Source organism: Phocoena sinus, chromosome 14, assembly GCF_008692025.1.
Source record: "Phocoena sinus isolate mPhoSin1 chromosome 14, mPhoSin1.pri, whole genome shotgun sequence".
NCBI classification, from domain to species: domain Eukaryota; kingdom Metazoa; phylum Chordata; class Mammalia; order Artiodactyla; family Phocoenidae; genus Phocoena; species Phocoena sinus.
This window is the reverse complement of record NC_045776.1, coordinates 19,439,568-19,464,791: the sequence shown is the minus strand read 5'-3', so window position 1 is coordinate 19,464,791 and position 25,224 is coordinate 19,439,568. Positions and strand designations below refer to the sequence as shown.

Here is a 25,224-nt window from a genome sequence, read left to right as displayed (position 1 = left end):
GTGAAATGTCCCTAAACAAAAGCTAGAGGCTGTGTTCCTAGGAAAAGGCTGAGTTTGGTTAAAGTCATCACGCTCGTAATATGGATACTGCTTTTTATTTCAAGACCTAAAATGAAGAGTATATAAGATTCCTGTTGTGTATATGGCACATCATTAAATTAAGCCCAAGTTAATGACATGTAGTTTCAGAGCTCTTAGCAACAAAATTATTATTGAACGTAATAATAGCTATGAATTTTGATTTAGTCTGTTTCAAAGAAAAATGTGTACTGTTCTTAAAATTGAGTTACATTCACGGTAATATTATAAATATATATTTTTTTATATGCATGGGTATAGAGTTTTAAGTCTGGAAAGTTAACAGAAAAGTTAACTTCAGCATTATAGCCTCAGGAATTTAAGTTTATTGAATTTTTAAGCTACTATAAAGTCCAAATTGTAGTATGAAGTGAGAGCCATACTTGCCTTGTGCTGTTCCCCCTAAATACTTATTTTTCACAGTTTCCTATCATAATCCTCTACCCAGAGGGAATCAGTCCTTCTTGAAGGCAAGAAGGGATTCTCAGGAATGACCAAAACAAGGTAATCTTGGCAGATAGTTTAATATTAATGAGCCTTTTCTTCTTAAGAACCGACAATGGCCTCCCATAAAATGTTACCATCTTTGCTTTAGAAAGGAGAACAAAACATTGCAGATGAAACTGGATTAGCCTGTTCTCAAAGATGCCAAGAAGGAATAAAGGGAATCTCAAATGTAAGCAAACCACAACTCTCTCCTAGGCCGTTTCTGGAACAGGAATCTTTGACGACCTTACAGGAAAGGTAACCCTAATATAATTGATTTGCTCAGCTCCTTGGTGCACCATCTTATACTAAAATTATCTACTGGTTTCTGAATTGCTTTTCGTTTATTTAGCTGTACTTCTGGGAAGGTGGAAGTCATCCAAAGCCCCAGGTGGTTCAGAACAGAAATCTGCTCTTTTCCCACCCTCAGCCTGGGACATTTCTGCTTAGTTTTTCAGGTCTTTCAGGTCAGGAGAGCATGAAACATAGACCAACTATTCCCATAAAGCTCAGCTCACGATTAATCCAGTTGCCTGAGTTGATTCATAGAGGTAAGGTTAACCAACAGTTCAGCTCTTAAGCAAGTTTTTGCAGTGTTGAGAGACAGGAAAACAATTACAGTAAAAACAGACAGGACAAACCAGGGCTTTCCCATGAAGGGTATGCCACTTTCTGGAGCTGGTGGCTAAAAGGGAGTGATTTTTCACTCATTATTAGATGTAGTATGGAGCTGACATTTGTTATATAGTAGTAGGAAGTAGCAACACCACAAAGCATAATAAAAACCTATTGTAAACCCCATAAATGGAGTTCAGAGTATTACTTAATTTGTTTCACACCCTTTGCATTATTCATATTCTTTAAATATTAACCTTCTCTTATAGGCCCTCCTTAAATGAAGGAAACTTGTCTGGATTATCAGTAATGAGAATGAAATGCTGTTTAACACATAGCCAAAAAATCTTCAGTAAGTTGTATTTTCTAACTAAACAACCGCTGAATGCAGTGAGAAAAAGAACTTAAGTTTCCTGTTCATTTATTCAACAAATATTTATTAATAGTGTCAAGCCCTATTCTGGGCTGTGTGTGGACAGAGGTAGACCAAATGGACCAAAATGCCAGACCCCAGAGAGCTTGCCTTTTACTTTAGAGAATAAACGAGATGAGCAAGTTGGATCCATGCTACATCAGAGATAAGAGCTAAGGAGAGAATATAAAGCAGAGGAAGCACACAGAAAGTGGCAGTGGCACGGCCCAGGCAGTGTTGAAATTTTAGATCAAGTGCCCAGGGAAAGTCTCACTGAGAAAGTGACATTTGAAGGTTGCTCTGAAGGAAGCCAGGCAGTGTACCTTGTGGTTACGGGGAGGAAGAGCTGTCTAGACTGAAGGAACGACAAGCAGAGGTTTGCCTGGCATCTTTCAGGAGCAGCAAAGAAGCCTGTCTGTATGTCTGGGGGTGGGGCGATAATGGGGCAGGTCACAGAAGGCTTTTGAAAGTAAACATGTTGGCTTTTGATTTCTCTTCGGAGTAGAAGAAGAAGACTAGCATTTAGATATTGTCTATTGAAAAGAAGAGCTTAGAGAGTAGAAAGCAGGGGCTGGAGAGGGGCACAAGGTGAGGCTGGAGAGAAGTGGGAAGCCATTGCAAAGGCTCGATAAGATGTGAGAAAACTAAGTCCACTCCATGACTTATTCATTGTAGAGATGGTTTGTACCAAGAACAGGAACTAAGTCACCTTCAACCCCTCTTCCAAAACTGTGATCCTACAAACACAAGAAAGGACACAATTTGTTTGGTATGTGATAGATATTCTAGATCACAAATTAAGAGATAATAGTGAAAGTTTAGTTAATACAGTTATAAAAAATAATATCAAAGTAAGTTGTAGCTGTGATACAAACCAAATGCCTAACATCCAGAAATGCAGGAACAACATATTTTTAGTAGGTAAAAAGGACATCAAGACTCACTCACATAATCTGGGAGAAATTTTAGAGAAGGCAGATATAGCTATCATAAATTGGTGGTATTTAAATCAAACCTTTAAGAAGCCCATCATTAATCAAATTCTACTCGTGCTGAATAGTTTAGCTATGGGTATGGCATTCAGCCTCCTTAAGGCATAATTTTCTCCTGTGTAAAATAAAAGCAATAGATTGATTATTTTAATATCCCTGTTGTCTAGCCCTAGGCCTAGGTAACCTACAAATCTTACTTCATGTTTAGTTCCTTACCTTCCTTTTTTTCCTTGTTTCTTTCCTCTCTTTCATTTATGTACCTATTACCCATTTAGTTAGTTAGATATTCATAGATATTTTTATGTGTGTGAGTATCAATATTCATAGATAATAGAGGTATATATGTGTAAGTATATACACACACATACACAGAGAGATAAAGAAAAAAGAGAAATACATAAACTCTATAAAAGAGGAAAATTTTCATTTTAAGAGGCTTAGGAAAAAAATACAAGATTTTATTTTAGTTTTCTTTCTGTAGCCCATAAATTTATTTTCAATTATAGTGAACTTGGGATCAACCCGATCTGTTTTCTTGTTGCTCTCTTCTTAACTTTCTCAGAAAAATGAAACTGTGTGTTAAGTCTGACCTGAGGGATACACCAGAACAAAAATAATTAGAAAAAGCAAAATGGGTTTGTATGATATTTGGCCAATCTAACTTAGGCAAGGTCCTCAGAGCCTGAGAAGTTCTTTAAAAGAGTTACTCAGTTCTCATGGACTGTTATTCAAAATATACTGTTTTCATAAACAAAATGTACTGTTGATAAGTGTTTCTGGATATGTCAAAATGGTAAAAAATATAGAACGAAAGTAGATTTTTCAAAGAGGGAACAAAAAATGAAGCATCTCTTAGTGCTTAAAAAAAGTAGAAACCTTTTCCAAGATCAAGAGCTGCCTTATATTGACCCAAGGCACCTTCTTGGACTGACTTAGGCTTCCGATTTTCTGAAATTTTCTTCCAAATGCTGGGAAGTACAGGAGCAATGCATCTCATTTGCTAATTTCTTGTGTGAACTAAAGATGAATACCACAAGTAAGTACGTGGAAACTATTACTCCCAGTGCCTGCCCCTATCCCTCCCCGATTCAACCTTTGATCCTAATCATTCCAAGGTTGGCAATGCCAGTTATCAAAGGCTGCTTCTCAGGGTTTGGAAGTGAAAGCTTCTATTAGAAACAATATAGAAAACAAACACTGCAAAACATATCTTAGGAAAAAGTCACTTTAGTGAAAATATCCTTGTATTTATAACTGAGGGGTAAAAACATACTGAAACAGGTTTAAATGAATAGGACATGATATGACAAAGACCTATTCTTTAATCTTAAGTTAGAAATGGGATGCTAAGAAGATGTGGTATATAATATAAAATATATATATTATAAATATATATATATATATATATATACACACACACACACATACAATGGAATGCTACTCAGCCATAAAAAAGAATGAAATTTTGCCATTTGCAGCAACATGGATGGACTTGGAGGGCATTACGCTAAGTCATGAACTAAGTCAGCTGAACTAAGTCAGAAAAAGGTAAATACTGTATGATATCACTTATACATGGAATCTAAAAAGTACAACTCGTGAATATAACAAAAAGAAGCAGACTCACAGATATAGAGAACAAACTAGTGGTTACCAGTGGTGGGGGGCAAGGTAGGGTGGGGCAGTGGGAGGTACAAGGTGTAAGATAGGCTCAAGGATGTATTGTATAATATGGGGAGTATAGCCAGTATTTTGTAATAACTGTAAATGGAAATAAACCTTTAAAAATTGTATAAAAATTAAAAAAAAAAGAAACGGGATGCTAGTTGATGAAGACTACATGGTAGCAATAAAGTGTAATGAACAACTTTGGGTTTGCTTTTTTCTCAGGACCACACTAGGCCATCATCAGGTTCTAGTCATTGTGAAATTGACCTATTTAATTTCCCCAAATACCCCTTGTTAGGTGATAATTTTGCACTTAGCTACTAGAAAACCCAAGGAAACAAAACTAGAATGTATAACTCATTAGTAGGCTCCTGGATTGCTTCTCTCTTTATTTATTTTTTGGCATTTTTTTTCCGATTTTTATTAAAATATTGTTGATTTACAGTGTTCTGTTAGTTTCAGGTGTACAGCAAAGTGATATATATATATATATATATATATATAGATGATAGATAGATAGATACTCTTTTTTAGATTCTTTTCCATTATAGGTTATTATAAGATATTGAGTACAGCTGCCTGTGCTATACAGTAGGTCCTTGTTGGTTATCTATTTTATATATAGTAGTGTGTATTTTTGTTTGAATTTTTTTTATACAGCAGGTCCTTATTAGTCATCCATTTTATACACATCACTGTATACATGTCAATCCCAATCGCCCAATTCATCACACCCATCCCCACACCCCCACCATTTTCCCCCCTTGGTGTCCATACGTTTGTTCTCTACATCTGTGTCTCAACTTCTGCCCTGCAAACCGGTTCAGCTGTACCATTTTTCTAGGTTCCACATATATGCGTTAATATGCGATATTTGTTTTTCTCTTTCTGACTTACTTCACTCTGTATGACAATTTCTAGATTCATCCACGTCTCTACAAATGACCCAGTTTCGTTCCTTTTTATGGCTGAGTAATATTCCATTGTATATATGTAGCACTTCTTCTTTATCCATTCATCTGTCGATGGGCATTTAGGTTGCGTCCATGATGTGGCTATTGTAAATAGTGCTGCAGTGAACATTGGGGTGCATGTGTCTTTTTGAATTATGGTTTTCTCTGAGTATAAGCCCAGTAGTGGTATTGCTGGGTCATATGGTAATTCTATTTTTAGTTCTTTAAGGAACCTCCATACTGTTCTCCATAGTGGCTGTATCAATTTCCATTTCCACCAACGGTGCAAGAGGGTTCCCTTTTCTACACACCCTCTCCAGCATTTGTTGTTTGTAGATTTTCTGATGATGCCCATTCTAACTGGTGTGAGTTGATACCTCATTGTAGTTTTGATTTGCATTTCTCTAATAATTAGTGATGTTGAGCAGCTTTTCATGTGCTTCTTGGCCATCTGTATATCCTCTTTGGAGAAATGTCTATTTAGGTCTTCTGCCCATTTTTGGATTGGGTTGTTTGTTTTTTTAATATTGAGCTGCATGTGCTGTTTATATATTTTGGAGATTAATCCTTTGTCCATTGATTCGTTTGCAAATATTTTCTCCCATTCTGAGGTTTGTCTTTTTGTCTTCTTTGTAGTTTCCTTTGCTTTGCAGAAGCTTTTAAGTTTCATTAGGTCCCATTTGTTTATTTTGTTTTTATTTCCATTACTCTAGGAGATGGGTCAAAAAAGACCTTGCTGTGATTTATGTCAAAGAGTGTTCTTCCTGTGTTTTCCTCTAAGAGTTTTATGGTGTCTGGTCGTACATTTAGGTCTCTAAACCATTTTGAGTTTATTTTTGTGTATGGTGTTAACGACTGTTCTAATTTCATTCTTTTACATGTAGCTGTCCAGTTTTCCCAGCACCACTTATTGAAGAGACTGTCTTTTCTCCATTGATAACCTTGCCTCCTTTGTCATAGATTAGTTGACCAGAGGTGCGTGGGTTTATCTCTGGGCTTTCTATCCTGTTCCATTGATCTATATTTCTGTTTTTGTGCCAGTACCATATTGTCTTGATTACTGTAGCTTTGTAGTATAGTCTGAACTTAGGGAGTCTGATTCCTCCAGCTCCATTTCTTTTTCCCCTCAAGACTGCTTTGGCTATTCGGGGTCTTTTGGGTCTCCATACAGATTTTAAGATTTTTTGTTCTAGTTCTGTAAAAAATGCCATTGGTAGTTTGATAGGGATTGCATTGAATCTATAGCTTGCTTTGGGTGGTATAGTCATTTTCACAATATTGATTCTTCCAATCCAAGAACATGGTATATCTCTCCATCTGTTGGTATCATCTTTAATTTCTTTCAACAGTGTCTTATAGTTTTCTGCATACAGGTCTTTTGTCTCCCTAGGTAGGCTTATTCCTAGGTATTTTATTCTTTTTGTTGCAGTGGTAAATGGGAGTGTTTCCTTAATTTTTCTATCAGATTTTTCATCATTAGTGTATAGGAATGCAAGAGATTTCTGTGTATTAATTTCATATCCTGCAAATTTACCAAATTCATTGATTAGCTGTAGTAGTTTTCTGGTGGCATCTTTAGGGTTCTCTATGTATAGTATCATGTGATCTGCAACAGTGACAGTTTTACTTCTTCTTTTCCAATTTGTATTCATTTTATTCCTTTTTCTTCTCTGCCATGGCTAGGACTTCCAAAACTATGTTGAATAATAGTGGCGAGAGTGGACATCCTTGTCTTGTTCCTGATCTTAAAGGAAATGCTTTCAGTTTTTCACCATTGAGAATGATGTTTCCTGTGGGTTTGTCGTATATGGCCTTTATTATGTTGAGGTAGGTTCCCTCTATGCCCACTTTCTGGAGAGTTTTTATCATAAATGGGTGTTGAATTTTGTCAAAAGCTTTTTCTGTATCTATTGAGAGGATCATATGGTTTTTATTCTTCAATTTGTTAATATGGTGTATCACAGTGTTTGATTTGCATATATTGAAGAATCCTTGCATCCTTGGGGTAAATCCCACTTGATCATGATGTATGATCCTTTTAATGTGTTGTTGGATTCTGTTTGCTAGTATTTTGTTGAGGATTTTTGCATCTATATTCATCAGTGATATTGGTCTGTAATTTTCTTTTTTTGTAGTAGCTTTGTCTGGTTTGGTATTAGGGTGATGGTGGCCTCATAAAATGAGTTTGGGAGTGTTCCTTCCTCTGCAATTTTTTGGAAGAGTTTGAGAAGGATGGGTGTTAGCTCTTCTCTAGATGTTTGATAGAATTCACCTGTGAAGCCATCTGGTCCTGGACTTTTGTTTGTTGGGAGATTTTTAATCACGGTTTCAGTTTCATTACTTGTGATTTGGTCTGTTCATATTTTCTATTTCTTCCTGGTTCAGTCTTGGAAGGTTATACCTTTCTAAGAATTTGTCCATTTCTTCCAGGTAGTCCATTTTATTGGCATAGAGTTGCTTGTAGTAGTCTCTTAGGATGCTTTGTATTTCTGCGGTGTCTGTTGTAACGTCTCCTTTTTCATTTCTAATTTTATTGATTTGAGTCCTCTTCCTCTTTTTCTTGATGAGCCTGGCTAATGGTTTATCAATTTTGTTTATCTTCTCAAAGAACCAGCTTTTAGTTTTATTGATTTTTGCTATTGTTTTCTTTGTTTCTATTTCATTTATTTCTGCTCTGATCTTTATGATTTCTTTCCTTCTGCAAACTTTGGGTTTTATTTGTTCTTTCTCTAGTTCCTTTAGGCATAAGGTTAGATTATTTATTTGAGATTTTTCTTGTTTCTTAAGGTAGACTTGTATGGCTATAAACTTCCCTGTTACAACTGCTTTTGCTGCATTGAATAGGTTTTGGATTATCGTGTTTTCTTCGTCATTTGTCTCTAGGTATTCATTTATTTCCTCTTTGATTTCTTCAGTGATATCTTGGTTAATTAGTAATGTATTGTTTACCCTCCATGTGTTTCTTTTATTTACGTTTTTTTTCCCCTGTAATTGATTTCTAATCTCATAGCATTGTGGTCAGAAAAAACACTTGATATGATTTCAATTTTCTTACATTTACTGAGGCATGATTTGTGACCCAAGATGTGATCCGTCCTGGAGAATGTTCCGTGTGCATTGAGAAGAAAGTGCAATCTGCTGTTTTTGGATGGAATATCCTATGGATATCAATTAAATCTACCTGGTCTATTGTGTCATTTAAGGCTTGTGTTTCCTTATTAATTTTCAGTTCGGATGATCTGTCCATTCGTGTAAGTGAGGTGTTAAAGTCCCCCACTATTCTTGTTTTACTGTTGATTTCCTCTTTTACAGCTGTTAGCAGTTGCCTTATGTATTGAGGTGCTCCTATGTTGGGTGCATATATATTTACAATTTTTATATCTTCTTCTTGGATTGATCCCTTGATCATTATGTAGTGTCCTTCCTTGTCTCTTGTCACATTCTTTATTTTAAAGTCTATTTTATCTGATATGAGTATTGCTACTCCAGCTTTCTTTTGATTTCCATTTGCATGGAATATCTTTTTCCATCCTCTCACTTTCAGTCTGAATGTGTCCCTAGGTCTGATGTGGGTGTCTTGTAGACAGCATATATATGGGTCTTGTTTTTGTATCCATTCAGCAAGCCTGTGTCTTTTGGTTGGAGCATTTAATCCATTCACATTTAAAGTAATTATCGATATGCATGTTCCTATTACCATTTTCTTAATTGTTTTGGGTTTGTTTTTGTAGGTCGTTTTCTCCTCTAGTGTTTCCCAGTTAGAGAAGTTCCTTTAGCATTTGTTGTAAGGCTGGTTTGGTGGTGCTGAATTTTCTTAGGTTTTGCTTGTCTGTAAAGCTTTTGATTTCTCCATTGAATCTGAATGAGATCCTTGCCTGGTAGAGTAATCTTGTTTGTACGTTCTTCCCTTTCATCACTTTAAGTATACCGTGCCACTCCCTTCTGGCTTGTAGAATTTCTGCTGAGAAATCAGCTGTTAACCTTCTGGGAGTTCCCTTGTATGTTATTTGTCGTTTTTCCCTTGCTGCTTTCAATAATTTTTCTTTGTCTTTAACGTATGCCAATTTGATTACTGTGTGTCTCAGTGCGTTTCTCCTTGGGTTTATCCTGTATGGGACTCTCTGCGCTTCCTGGACTTGGGTGGCTATTTCCTTTCCCATGTTAGGGAAGTTTTCAACTATAATCTCTTCAAATATTTTCTCGGTCCTTTCTCTCTGTCTTCTCCTTCTGGGACCCCTATAATGCGAATGTTGTTGCGTTTAATGTTGTCCCACATGTCTCTTAGGCTGTCTTCATTTCTTTTCATTCTTTTTTCTTTATTATGTTCCACAGCAGTGAATTCCACCATTCTGTCTTCCAGGTCACTTATCCGTTCTTCTGCCTCAGTTATTCTGCTATTGATTCCTTCTAGTGTATTTTTCATTTCATTTATTGTGTTGTTCATCTCTGTTTGTTTGGTTTTGTTTTTCTTTTTTTGTGGTACGTGGGCCTCTCACTCTTGTGGCCTCTCCCGTTGCGGAGCACAGGCTCCGGACGCGCAGGCTCAGCGGCCATGGCTCACGGGCCCAGCCGCTCCACGGCATGTGGGATCTTCCCAGACCGGGGCATGAACCCGTGTCCCCTGCATCGGCAGGTGGACTCTCAACCACTGCGCCACCAGGGAAGCCCCCATCTCTGTTTGTTCTTTAATTCTTCTATATCCTTGTTAAACGTTCCTTGCATCTTCTCGATCTCTGCCTCCATTCTTTTTCTGAGGTCCTGGATCATCTTCACTATCATTATTCTGAATTCTTTTTCTGGAAGGTTGCCTATCTCCATTTCATTTAGTTGTTTTTCTGGGGTTTTATCTTGTTCTTTCATCTGGTACATAGCCCTCTGCCTTTTCATCTTGTCTATCTGTGAATGTGGTTTTTGTTCCACAGGCTGCAGGGTTGTAGTTTTTCTTGCTTCTGCTGTCTGCCCTCTGGTGGATGAGGCTATCCTGGATAGCTTCTTAATTGAGGTGCCCTCTCCCCCCACCAGGAGTTTGCACATTTGGTGAGAAGTCATTCCGTTTAAGATCACAAAGAGTATACTTAGATAAAGGTGAGAATGAGGTGAAAAATGGAAGGTATGGACCCATGTCCCACGTGTGTTTTGTCCTCTAACCGGGGTAGTTTCACCAGCTGTGGGCTTGCTTTGCTCAGCAGACTTGAAGGAAGCCTGGCGTGTGTCTGTTTCCGGCGCAAGTTGGGGAGGAGGTCTTTGGTGTGGTTTTCTCTGTAAAACAACTATCTGACAATAACTGAGTTGCTATGAAGATGAATTTCCTTTGAATTGTAATGTTCTTCTTTCTGGTTCCCAACAGCTTTGCTAATCAAGTGTGGTTTTCATGGTTCTGACTCATTACAGTTTTCATTCTTTCAAAGTCCACTTTGACTTTTTAAGTCAACCCATGTGTGAGGCCCAGGGAACTGGAAACTCATTTCTTATCTTTTAATTCTTGGAAGGTGCTGGATTAGGGTGATTTTAGTGAAATAAAGCCTGAGGTACGGTGCAGTTTTTCTAGAGTAGTGTTGATTCTTAAAATCAACATAGTAAAAATGCAGACACCTATGGGGATAAGCTTGGCACCTTGAGAACAGAAAACTAATTCAAAAGAAAAATTCAAATTCATAAATGTTAGCTGTATATTCAAAGAAAGATGTCTATTTCATCATAATATTTTATAACCAGTAGAAACGCTTTTATTTGTCTTATTTCTCAGGAATCATGTTTTTAAAAGTGTGTAGAAATTGAAATTGGAAGGTTAAAGAAATAGCTCTAAACTACTTTTAGTCTTTTCTACCATAACCATGTTATTATGCATCATCACTTGACGTAAAGCATGCAAATAAAAATTATTTTTTTTCAAGAATTATTGACATCCTTTGGAGAGCACAAATTCTACCTGTATCATATAAACTTTAGAGAAGATGTCAAGTTAGTTATGTTAAATTTGACAACATTATTACTTACAATAAAAAGATCTGCTCACCATGTTAAAATTAATAATAGCAACTTAATTTCTGGTATAATTTTTACATACCTGAATTTTTTACTAGAAATATTCCTTAAGTGCTTTTTTTTGTGTCAGCAGCATACTTGGTACTTTGGTTGTAAAGATGGATAAGACATAGCTTGTGCCCCTGAAGAACTTAGAATCTGGTGCAGTAGATACATGAGCAGATAATTTGAGTGTAACCTGGTAAAGTTTAACTTAGTGGTTTGAATGCAGTATTGTGGTAATAAAGAGGAAGATAAATCTAAGGGTGTTAAAACTGTAGAGAGATCAGTTAGAAGTGGGAAATACAAATGGTCTGAAATTAGCTCAACGATTGTAAGGTTGGAGAAGTCAGAATAGGGAAATAATTAACTAGTGACGTTGACTAGATATTGGGAGAAAAGAGAGATTTTTATAGTTGCAACTGCTGGTTTTAAGGAGGCATTAGATGAATGAACAGTGGTCCCCCAAATTGAAATTAGGTGTAGAAAAGGTGAAGCGCATTGAAGGAGGAAGACATACTGCATTTGTGTACCTTTAGTGATTCAATTGGATTTGTTCAGGAAAATGGCATCTGGAATCTAAATCTCCTAGGAGAGGTCAGGCTGGTAATAGTAACTGGGAAGTACTGGCCTGCAAGTGATCATGAAAATCCACAAGACCTAGTGCCATCTCTTAAGGAGACCCTGGAAAGAGGGAGAAGTAGTAGCCATAAGATAGGAGTAATGATTTTCTTCCTATTCTGTCAGCACTGATTCGCTTTGGCTAATAATGACATTTAAGCTCTGGAAGGACTTTGGGGAAATGTAATGTTATATATAATTATGTTTATTATTAAATTGGGAGGATGTATTAAATATACCTGTAACTCTTAGTTACAGGTGCCATTTATCCCTTTCTGTGGGACAACCACTTTAAGCATTTCCTTTACCTAGAATTCTATTCACCCATATTTTCTCCCAGCCCCCCTTGAGAAAAATGAGAAGTCATAGCTCCATTAGGAATGTGTTCTAGTACCATAGAACAAAAAACCTAATAGATTACTAAAGTGATTGAATTTATTGATTTTGGCTCATTAATATCATACTTTAATAACTGATGCCCAACCAGTATTAATTTAAGAACAAATTAACTGCCATTCTCTTTATTTTACTCAATAGCTTTTTTCTAGCTCTGCTGTGTCTGAATTTATGACACTTTTAACCTCAAGATCTGATTATGAAATCTCAACAAAATGTATCTCTATGTTCTAAAAGAATTAAAGAATAATTATCTAGTAATGATCACTTTTTAAATTTCCAACCTATACAAAATATTGTTAAGTAATTGACTTGTAAGTATATGTCTAACTGACCAAGTTTACAGAAAGTTATTTTCTCTCTCCCACCTCCTCTTCCCCACCCCATCTCCATCCCCATGTTAATACTCTTTCTAGTTCATTGTTGGAAAAAGTTTGGGAAATATTTTATTACATTTAAGAACATTCCTTATACAACCATCTGGCTGCCTCTCACTCTCCATCAAAGTATCTCTGATTATTAGATTATCAACATGAGAATATTCCACATGAGTACTTGTCCAATTGAGACGTTTCTCTCTGTTCCTTCTGGATTCAGGTGTTTAAAGTCTTCTTTGTTATGGATGCATCATTTCAGACATCTAGTTCTGAACAAATGTGTTTTTCCATAAAAGCTTCTTGTAATATGCCAATAGCTCAGTTATTTGTGTTCTGATTATTATAGATGGAGAAGGAAAAATTCTAAACAATATTTTAATGACTCATCTATGAGTTAGACACATAATCCATGTCTACAAATATCCCAGTCAAGATTTCTAATTAAATCCATGTTGACTTTAGTGCTTTTTGTTCTCCAACATTTGGTTACTTACATTATTTTTTAACAATTTTTTAATAATTTATTTTATTTATCTATTTATTTTTATTTTTGGCTGCGTTGGGTCTTCATTGCTGCACGCAGGCTTTCTCTAGTTGCGGCGAGCGGGACTACTCTTCGTTGCAGTGCACGGGCTCCTCACTGCGGTGGCTTCTCTTGTTGTGGAGCACAGGCTCTAGGTGCGCAGGCTTCAGTAGTTGCAGCTCATGGGCTCAGTAGTTGCGGCTCACGGGCTCTAGAGCACAGGCTCAGTAGTTGTGGTGCACGGGCTTAGTTGCTCTGTGGCATGTGGGATCTTCCCGGACCAGGGCTCGAACCTGTGTCCCCTGCATTGGCAGGCGGATACTTAACCACTGTGCCACCAGGGAAGCCCTACTTACATTATTTACTAAGCTATTATCCAACTGTGATTGTGAATCTTCTAGAATCTAGATTATCCCATTCTGTAAATTCATCAATATTTCATAGTCTCTTGGGAAATATCAGTGTGTTTTTTTTCTTGTATGAGGTTTGAATATAGGTAAGCTAACATTAGGAACACAAATCTCTTGTTTTTGGCACTCCCACTTGTGTGGGAGTATAATAATAAATATGAAGAAAAGACAAATATCATTACTGCAAAAAAATCCTTTGTATAACTTACGATGAACATTTGTATATCACTATAAATTATGACTGTTTGACACGGTTGTCAAGGGTGAAAGTTTGCACTGATGTTTAACCTTGGATTAAAGGCTGACAGCAAGCATCCTCATTTTCAGCTTTGAAATATCATCACCCGAAGAATGCATTCATTGAATGCACCAATTTTCAAGTCTAGGCCATTGTGAAAGAAAATCAAAAGTTTGGTACTTTTTATTTTAATGGATACAGCTTTACAAATTCTACTTTCTCTTACAACTGCTTCCTGTTTGGAATAATTTTTTGCATGTAACTTGTTGAGATTTCAGGACACTAATACAGGCTACATGCCAAAGTATGAAAGAGATGAAAGAAGGTTAAAGAAACATTTTTCCCATTCTATCCATAATCTTTATGAGTCTAGTTTCTTTTAATATGATTGACAAAATTGGCCCCAGGCACTTTTAAAGGCAAAATTGAACTGAGTGACCCAAGCAACAGGGACGTCTTCTCCAAATCACAGAGTCCCAATGAAAGGGGTATATATAGGCAGAAATAGAAGTTTTTATCTATTTAGGGCCTTTCTCTTGTCCTGATACTGAGAGCATATGTAAAACCCATTACTAATTAAGAAAAGCCTAAGGAGTAGACTAGATCTTGAATAATATTTTTTGTTTGTTACAGCAAATATCACTTAATTCTGATTACTTTAAAAATATTCCTGTTTAACTGGATCTGAAATGAATTTATTTTAGAATTAAATAGAGTGAATATTTTTATGATATCCATTCCAGGAGTGAGTTTCCAGAACTACATTTATACTGTAGCCATGGTGTCTATGAGTAAATCTATAACATTCTTAACAATAGTAGGTTTTACCATGAAGCTTTATTAAGGAAGAAACAAAAGCTGCTTTTTTGCAGACTTTTTGTAAACATGATATATCCTCAGCTTCTCCTATGTAATTGGAAATAATGAAGCTTTTTATAAGGCCAAATATTCCCTACAGCCCCTAAACTCCTGTCTAGGTGAATAATTTTATTACATGTCTGTTATATCATGGAGGGAAGACTGTCTCCTTGAGTCTTTTTTCTTTGACATTAATTGAAGGTGGAGCAAGGAATTTTCTTTTTAGTACAAGTCACAACTTTATCTCAGAGCCCCCTTTTATCTCTTTTGATACTTTTCTACAGTGCTAGTACCAATTTGTTGCTACCAATTTGTTGTAGCTGAAAACAGCTAATGAATCACTCTTCCTGGTAAGCATGTTTGCTTTAAAACATGTAGCAAAAATCCAAAGGTATGCCTAATGTTAGAAGTTCCAGATTTAAGAATAGAGTTGTAGGGGAACAATTTGGTGCACAAAGAACTTTATCAGTAAAAGCTAATGTAGCCTATGTGGATGGTGATGCCCTGGCTGAGAATTTCTGGAGCAGCCACCATTTAAAATCTTCCATTACCAGGGCAGAATCTGGGTTAGATAGATATTCAAATCCCTAGTTCTGAAAATATGGTCCCTTTGTAGAAAGGATGTCCTTTTGGTAGAGCCTCTTAAGTCCATCCTCGGAAAGGTTCTTTCACAGAGTTTGAGACTTGATCACCAAAACTGTTCGAAACACTTAACTGTGTATCCTTGACAGTAAGTTCTTAGTTTCTTGTCTTCTGGGTGAACATGATAAGTATATGTAAATAAACTCAGTTGATAAACTGGCAGACATTCTGGTTAGTCTGCAGGTTAAATTAATAGTAACTGCCTGAGTATTTTTCCATCAGGAATAGTGGCATTTTTCTTGGGTAACCTCAGCCAACTGCTAATATAAGAGGTGGGCTCATAAAAAACTGTAGTTTCTCTAAATAGATTCAGATCCACAATGGCAAACTAAACAGCCAAACTTATAGACACAAAAGATCTCTCTCTTTTTTTTTAATAGATCTCTATTGGAGTATAATTCCTTCACAATACTGTGTTAGTTTCTTTTGTACAACAAAGCGAATCAGCCACATGCATACATACAGTTGTTTGCATCTTGGTAATTTTAGAGTAATCCTTAACACCATCAATGCCCTCTGAGTTGCTGCCTTCAGAAATGGATACCCCTCTACTGTTCAGTTCATTTTCTAGCCTGCCAGCCTAGAAAAACAGACTTATTACATAGAATAAAATGGTTCAAAACTGAGGATTTCAACAATTCACAGGAACCACAAAGAGATAACAGTTTGATTTTCCTTAGAGACAGAAACATACCTTATGGATCATTGTAAGCAAAATGGAGTCCAGTATTTGCCACATAAAAGTATTTGGAAGCATTGTCAAGTAACAAGAAATGTCACATGGCAGAAGACCGCTATGGAAGAAATAGCCCTAACGTAAAATTACTTAGTTCATCATGGGAAAATTTAGCCCTGGTGTTCTGTCTGTACTTGGCTTATTTCCAAACAATAATTAATTTTAAGTCAGTGAAATTTAGAACACTGTCATGAAAGTGGTTGACCCTCTTGTTTGAAAGAAGTGATATGTAAGCAGTTTCTCATTTTTTCCACTATATGGAAAACCTATGTCGGATAACTACTGAAATTTTTAGAAATACTTTATGGATTTTTCTTTGCAGAACTACTAGAACATGTAAACAACACTGAAATAATTTCTAGTATCTTTTCAAGGACTTGAGGTTTGTGAGCTATTTTTCAGAGAGTTCTGTAAAGCTTTATGTTTGAAAGGAAATTTATAGATATTTTCAAATAATTTTTAAGCATAACACAGTTTATCGGGACATTATCAACTCCATCAAAGCTTAGATGATAATATCAAAAAACCAAAGAAAATATCCATTGAGAACATATCAATAGGCTAGGTAGAATTCCTTTTTACTGTGGGTCAAAGCAGAATTCAAAACACTGACTGCAATATATGTTAAAACACCGATTACCATTAGGTTTTATCTGTCTCTACTTCTAAGAGCAAAAAGCCTATTTAAAAATATTCTTCGTTCGGAGGGCTGCTGCAACCAAAAATTTCACCTTAGATTTTCTAGTTTCAGGCAAACATATCTTGAATTCATGCACTTATATTATTTTTTCATTAGCTGAAACTGTAGACTTCTATAAGGTCAGTCACTGTCCTTCAAATTTACTTGAACCCTTGTCACTGGGCATTGTGTCAGCAAGTAATATAACCCGATGAGAGTTTGTGGTTAAACTTTTTCTGGTGATTGAGGTTCAGGAAGGCATTAAAAAAATTAGCACCTCGTACCATTGTTATTTGTTAAAGCTTTGTGGTAATAGTGTACCTATAATTTTACATTTTCAATAAAAATTCATTACTTTGTTTTAGCAGTGGTAAACTGCCCTATATTAAGAAGATGTTTCTGACAGGAGAACTTGCACTTGTGGTTTTAGAAATAGCGTCAGGGATGTATTTGCACTCATCTTTCCTGTTTCCTCTCCTGATGTCCCAAGGGGCTAGGGGTTTGATATTAAACACATTAAACAACTGCCATGGCACCTGCTGACCAGTAAGAATAACAGGAACATTTAAGCCACACTGCTGTGTAACTGGTGCATATCATCTGAGCCGGGGGACCAATGTCAAACTATTATAAAATAAAGCAGAGCAAACTGGCTTATTTGGAAATAAAACACATTCAAACTTTTAGCTCAATCCACTTGATTCTAATGCTTTAAAATATTCTATGATAACAAGATGATTACTTCTATTCTTATGAAATATAAAATGTGAATGATAAAGTCTTCCTTGAAAGGTTTCTTGAAACTCTATAAAGTTTGGCCAAACTCTAGCTATACATTTTTCTCCCTTTTCAGATAATCAAGATTAAACTAATTTTAAAAACCATGAATATTAGAGAAACCATTCCTCATATACTGGAATCTGTATGCCAGTTGCTCATCCAAATAGATTTAGGACCATAGTCCAAACGAAGCCCAGGAAGTACAAGTGTCCCAGAACTAGAAAAGCTGTTACCCTGAGATGGTTTTAGTGAGCAGAGAAGAGTATCACAGTAATCAGGGTGGGGTCTGAAATAACAAGGGCGTGACTTGAAGAACCAAGCCAAGTTCATGAATAAAGCACAGTGTACAATTATGGTTTATCTATACATCAGTATCTTCTACAGACAATAACTTTGTGAAAAAGGCATTGAATTAGCCATCAACCATGACAAATAGCCATGAGTTAAAATATCTACAGAGCCCTGTGGTGCTGATAATCGCAATAATTTTCGCTGAATGAAAGATCCAAGAGAGTTAATTAGTGTTGACGATAAGCCAAGTACAGGCAGAAAACCAGGCTGAATTTTCACTTCATGAGCTAATAAGTTTTAATTCAGAGCTACTTCTTGCATAGTTGATCCCTGGAGGATTTCACTAGGTGCAACATCCTAATTGAATGGACTGATCTGCTTTACTACTAGCCCTACAAAATGCATAAGAATCTTTCCCAGTCAGCCTTTCTGCCAGTTTTTGCCTAGTATGTGTCTTTATGTTGGTGTCACTGGGAAAATGGAGGTTTTGGGGAGGGGAGTGGCTGTTCCAGGTTTAATTCTGTTTCTCATCATCAACACTAGAAAGAGGGATCTTCCCTCTGAATCTGGTATTACAACTTTTACTAACAATTACTAACTTTTACTAACAACTTTTACTAAGTACATATGAAGCTGCTTTTCCCTCAGACATTTTAGCATTGCAATACTTGGTCATATAGTCTGATACATGTTTCTAACTTTAGGGTAGGAATCTATTGGGGAAGAAAAGAGGTTCCCCTGAACTTCCCTAGGTAAGCACGAAGTTCCCCTGAATTCCCCGAGGTAGGCAATAACGGATATAAAAAAAGGATCACTGCAATAGGAAAAAAGTAAAATTGTGAAATAGGTTAATGCAATCTTTTTAGCCTCATCTTGTTTCTCCTATACTTTTCCCAGAGACCTGAGTCCCTTGTGGGACTCTCCGGTTGCTCCGTTTGCGTCCACTCCTCTTGTCTTTACCCTTCTCACGTTTCCACAGGATCAACAAAAGGTACCTGTCCCTGGTTGCATTCCCTGAGGGCCCTCCTTTCTACTCAATCATTTAGTATTCTAATTGTTACTAATGTGCTAATTGGCCAGAATATAATAAGATGTTCACCTTGGGAAAGCATGCAGTCCATCCTCATGATTTACTGATTGTGTATTTGTGAATTTGCCTACTGGCTGAAATTCCTTTGTAACCTCCAAATCAATACTCATGGTTGGTTTTGCAGGCGTTCACAGACATGCATGGAGTGGGGAGAATTTCGTGCAAGTTCCCAGCCGAGGTCAAACAAGTTGACACACTCCCTTCTTATTTCAACTCTCATACAGTAAACAAGTATCCTTTTCGTGGTTTTTTTAGAGCCACATTTTTTGCATTTTTGTGCTTTTCGATGGTAGTTTTTCTGTTTAAAAAGGCCCCCAAGGATATTGCCGAAGGGCTAATGTTCCTAAGCTCAAAAAACTGTGATGTGTCCTATGAAGAATGTATGTGTGTTAGATGAACTTCATTCAGGCATGAGTTATTGCGCTATTAGCTGAGTTCAATGTTTTTGAATCAGCAATCTGTATTAAATAAGGTCTCTTTAAACAGAAAGACACATAAAACAAGGTGATGTGTTGATCACTTGGTGAAAGTATTGTGACCAGAGGCTCACGGGAACCTCACCCTGCATTTTCCCTAGAAGTAATTCTTCAGTGTTTGCTAATTCAGTGTTGGCAGTGACTTTATAGAATAAAACTACCATAAATAACAAGAATTGACTATGTATACTTCTTCCCGTAAAAGGATTTGCAGTAGTTAAGGGCTAGTGATAAAAATGCAGTCAAGTAGCTAAAGGAAGAATAAAAAACAAGCAAAAACTGAGTCATGTAGTTCAGAATTAAAGAGAAGTAAAGTAGCTTAAAAAAAGAGAAACTTGATGCTTATTGTATTTAAGCAAAATAAACCCTGAACTCTGATCTTCCAGGCAAAAAAGATAATGAGTACCACAGCTCTTCTTATCAGATTAAAGAAAGTATATCAATTTATTGAGAGAGACTTTTTTTTTTTTCTATTATTATGTTCTAAGAGTAACTGTATGGCACAAGCACGGACTAGATAATGTTTCTAATGGTAGTTTTATAAGTGATGTAGAAAAGGACCTTATGTGATTGCTTTCATATTGAAAACAAAGCCCAAGGCACAAATACTATTTCATTGTCCTAGGAAGGATTTCTAAAGGGATCTGAATGTTCTGTATATGCTGGGACACTGACATGTAATGCAGTACTGTCACAGGTATTATGCTGACATTTACAAAGAGCTTCGGATGAAATGAGTGTAATAGTGGAGTTACCCAGTTCTCTGGTAAATTGGAGGAAGAGATATCTTTGAGCAGGTAGCTGTTTTGGTGCCTCTCAAATCACTGTAGAGCAAGGATATCTGCATTTGCCTCTGGATTAGAGAGTCAACAGGGGGAGGCCAGAAGAATGGGGAAGGCTATGGCCTCCAACCCACGCCAGACAACTCCAATTAGGAACATGATGTTAACTAGAAGTTTCATGTTGATTCTGAGCATAAATATACCTGAAACTGTCCCCCACAAGCTTTGACTCTTTTAAATAGCAATGATCATTTTTATTTATTAATTAATACTACCACTGGTGCTAAGAATTTTCTGGTAAGATTTGGAGGAAGGTATAAATTATAGGCTCAAGTAGTGAGTAAAGAAATGTTAAGAAAAAAATTCAGCGAAAGCTTATAAACTCATTTAAACCTCCCAACACATATTTCGTGATTGTTGATGTCCAAAATCTTGGGCTTGATTTGTCCTGGTTTGAATATTAATCCAATTCTTGTCAGAATTTATAAAAATAGGTGTTTATGTCTGTTTCATAACCCTATATTATCAGAAATTTTTATATAAAGTTTTTTATTGAGTGTTGGCCTTCATATTATTAAAATATTAAATGGGGAAAACTCATGGAACTTATTCATAAATAAATGTACAAATATTGCCCCAGACTCTAGATGAGGAGACATTTAAGGAGGAACAGGCTACTGACCTACAGGGAATTAACCATTATGGTTTATAAAAGATGTAAACCATTCAATTTCCCTATTTTTAAAATTAAGAAGAGTAAACAAAAAACTTGATTCAATTAGATGTAAAACTAGAATTAAATGGAGATGCGATTTGATTTGTTGGAAACTAAATGAATTTTTATGCAGATTAATTCTTGGTAATGCCTTTCCAGAATGTCATACATTCTGAAAAATATCCACTAAATCAAATATGTGTAAATATGTTAAAAAGTAAATAAATTTCATGGTGCTGGGTGGGGTGGTAAAAAATAGGGAGATGGAGGGGTATCTGTTTCCATGTGTAAAATTCTCAATTATTCATGGCCTTTGAGACACGATCTTTGATGGTGTAGATCTAGCATTTTATACATATCCTGTAATTTTTTTCTTTCAAAGAAAATGCTCACTTTTTAAGGAATAAAGAAGAAAATAAATAGAATATTCAGATGATGGCACAAACATTGCTCTGCAAATATGGCGACCAACACTGACAAATGGAACCATTGCCCAGCCAGCAGCACCTCTGGGGCATAGTCTTAAATGTTCAGTCCAGAGTTGATTTTTTAAAAGCCTGAATGTGGAATTGTAATACTGGCTGCTCAGAAGAGTAAATGTGTGATGGGAGAAAGCACAAAGTTTGAACATGGGGAAGTCAAATCTTGCCTAAACCTCAGCTGCCCTGCTCTGGTTGCACTTGGACTGGAGAAGACGACTACCTGCCTCACCACCACTCCCATCCCAATACCTGACAAAAATCCTGACAACTATTTAAGGAGTCTGTGGCTCTCCTCTCAATGGAATGAGAGTTTTTGGTCAACTGTTTTTAAAACTAATTTTTTAAAGACTAAATATTAGCTTTCAGTTGTCATATCCAACAGATAGACCCCTTCATCCCACTCACCACACCCTGCAATATAAAGAGGACAGATCATTGGGAAATGTACAGAAGGTGTAGATCAGAACATTTTGGAGAAGGCTTTTAGAAGACTTTCTAGTCATTCGTGTTAGAAAACGAAATATTCCTGTGTCTGATAAGCTGCGAAGATAGTACCGGTTTGATAAGTGAAGTGATGTTCTGCTTCTCCCTGGCAAATATTTACTCATACTTTTTAGACATTAAATCTGCTAAAGGTAGGCTCCAGTTAGAAACTTAATTTAACTGGTTAAATCCTTTGTCATGTAGCAAAGTACCCTCTCCATACATAGACCATCCGTCATGTTTTGTATTAAGACCCCTAACTCCAAAGGACAATTATCAAACTCCGAGAATATCCCGTCTTGTACCTTGTCCAAAACCAACTGAATCTGGGTCAGCCATATTACAGAAATAGCTTCCCTTCTAAAAAAGAATTTAACAGTTTATCTAAAAAGTAGACTCCCAATTGCACTCTAAATATGGTTACATTTGCATAAATGTCATTTATAAAAACGGCTGTCTTGGAACAGAAGGACCACATAAAGTGAAATATACCTGCATATTTACTTAGAAACAAACACGATACTTGCCCGTGTGTCCTTTTTCGTAGCTCAGTAACTGATGTTAGCATATGAGAGTGCTCATTCATTGCTCTTCCTTTTTGCATCAATTTTCATGCCCAAGTACAAATGTCCTGACTTTAGGAACTCATATTCTTGAAGACAGTACAGTGATGTCTTGTGTTTAAAAGCAACAGGCTATGGATACTGAAAAACCTGGATTCAAACCCCAGACCTGCCAATCATTAAATGTGTGGTTCTGGGCAAGTCCACTAATGTTTCTGTTTTTCAGCATTTTCATTTGGAAAACCCCCAAAGATTATTGTGAGGATTAAATTAAATTAATATAATAGCAACTGAACAGGAGGTTGCTAATATTAATTCCCGTTTTAGCCTGGCAACTCAGTAAGTGGTTGTTAATATTATTCTACTTACATCTAACTACCAGAGTATAATAGAATAAAATATTGGGGCCAATTTCAGTCAGTTTTATTTTCTAAGTGTATCATGTGTATTAGGTTTGTCTCCCTATAATGATCTTTACTCCTTTTAGAACTTATTTTAAATTTTATAATTTTATTTGTTTTAAAAATATGTAATACATTCATATGTTTCAAAATTACAAAGGCACAAAAACTAAACAGTGAAAAGTATCTTTCCCTTCCTTGTCTCCTGTCTGGGTTTCCTCCCCAGAAGCAAATCTTCCAAATCCATTTTATGCATATCTAATTAAACAATTGGATTCACATATTCTTTTTTCTCTTTTTTTTTGCACAAAATTAACATACTATTTAGCTTTGCCAAATGAAATACATGACATCCAGTTAAATGTGCAATATTTGAGACACACTTACACTAAAAAGTTAACTGGTGTTGTATCTGAAATTCAGATTTAACAGAGTGTCCTGAATTTTATTTGCTAACTCTGGCATCCCTAAATCACTATTCACATTGTTTGGCATCTTGTTTGTCTACTTCTGGTTTTTTATTTTTTTCATGTTAGAATCATCTGGAATGATTTTAAAACTTCCTGTATCCAAGTCATACACTTCAGACCAATTTCGTCAGAATTGCTAATGGTTGTACTTGGACAACAGAATTTCTTTCAGTGATTGTCTTTAATTGAGGAATAATTTACACCCCAAAAAATGCACCCATTTTAAGTGTACAGTTCAATGAGCGTTGACAAATACACACACCTGTTTTTACTTAACAATATATTTTGGCAACCACCCAAAAATGATTTCTTAAAGTGTAAATGCTTTAGAGCAAGCATTGTATTTTATGCTACTTTTCTTCCTTAGCACTTGAGCACTCATACGTGTTTCAGATAAATGCAGGTTGATTAGCCACAAAGTCCTTTATTGCAATCATTATTTAGGTTTAATGCACAAAATGAGAAATGTTATTAATGAGTGTTTGCAATGCTAATTACAAAGACACACAGAAATTGCAAAGAAATAGTTTCCCTGCAGTGCTTTATACAAAGAGATCAACTCCACCTGCTTGCTGTCTCCCCATTGGCTAAGTGGTGAGACAGGGGCTTTATATGTACTGTATGACGGCGCCCCCCTCCCTTACACCAGCGGGATCTGAGACCCAGGTTAAATAAAATAGAAACCAGGTAGCTAGTAATTAGAGGAGCTGGGATTTGAACCATGTCTGACCTCAAAGTCTTGCTCAGGTCACATCCCAATCTGGCCTAATTTTGAGATTCCAGCTCTCTTAACACTCTTCAAAAACTCCTATTTTTAATTTGGAAAAAGATCTAGAGCAGCAGTTTCTGTTTCTCAGTGGATGACTATCTCAGCTAGCATACCTTCTTGAGAGAACCAGCCGGAGAGAAACCAAACAGGAAAAATTCCTTCAGGCTCAAGGCTCTTTCATGGCTATTAAATCCTTTAAGGTCGTTCTGGATTTTGTGGTGTTTGGTTCACCTGCCTTGTATCACCTGAGCGTGATGGACTTCTGAAAAAAGAGTTGAACAGACATAATGACAAGTTGTGAATTAGGGGGAAAGGAAGCAGTGTCTTTTGCTAATGAACCTTATCTTTCTGATCAAATTGGGTGTATGTCATATCCATGTCTGGATGTGTGACTAAATGAAGGAATTGAATTAAAACACTGGCAGTGTATATCTTGTCCTGCACATGGCGAGTGAATTCTATTCCTGGCTTAGCTGCTTTCATCTGTCTCCATATTTACGGCACTTTTTTTTTGATGGGGGGGGAATGAATCTATTTATTTCAAAGGTTATAACAGTGTTGTGAGACGGAGGAGTTAAAAGATGAGGAAAACACGCCAAATGAGACTCATATGGAACTGATTATACAATGAACAGTTAGGTCATATCACACCACCAGTCTCTTCATTGGAGATTGATGGTGGGAAATTCCATCACAGTACAGATTTTGGCACTTAATTTTCTTCATTTATTCCTTCATTTTTAAAAATTATTTATTTTTGGCTGCGTTGGGTCTTCGTTGCTGCATGTGGGCTTTCTCTGGTTGCAGCAAGCGGGGTGCGGCTACTCTTCGTTGCGGTGCACGGGCTTCTCCTTGCAGTGGCTTCTCTTGTTGTGGAGCACGGGCTCTAGGTGCACAGGCTTCAGTAGTTGTGGCGCGCGGGCTCAGTAGTTGTGGCTCACGGGCTCTAGAGCACAGGCTCAGTGGTTGTGGCGCACGGGCTTAGTTGCTTTGCAGCATGTGGGATCTTCCCGGACCAGGGATCAAACCCGTGTCCCCTGCATTGGCAGGTGGATTCTTAACCACTGGGCCACCAAGGAAGTCCCTATTCTTTCCATTTTAATTGAAGCAAATCTTGCACACTATAATGTGAAGAGATCATGGATATACACAGATTAATGACTATTTCAATATATAAAAATGTAACCAACGTCCAAATCAAGCTAGAAAAATCC

General features: G+C 36.6%; 1 protein-coding gene across 1 annotated transcript in view; it reads left to right on the top strand.

Annotated features, from left to right (window-relative positions):
- The window catches only part of RAB27B (RAB27B, member RAS oncogene family), a 59,801-nt gene that overhangs the window by 925 nt on the left and 33,652 nt on the right, over positions 1-25,224 (top strand). The gene's annotated exons all lie outside the window — the stretch shown is intronic.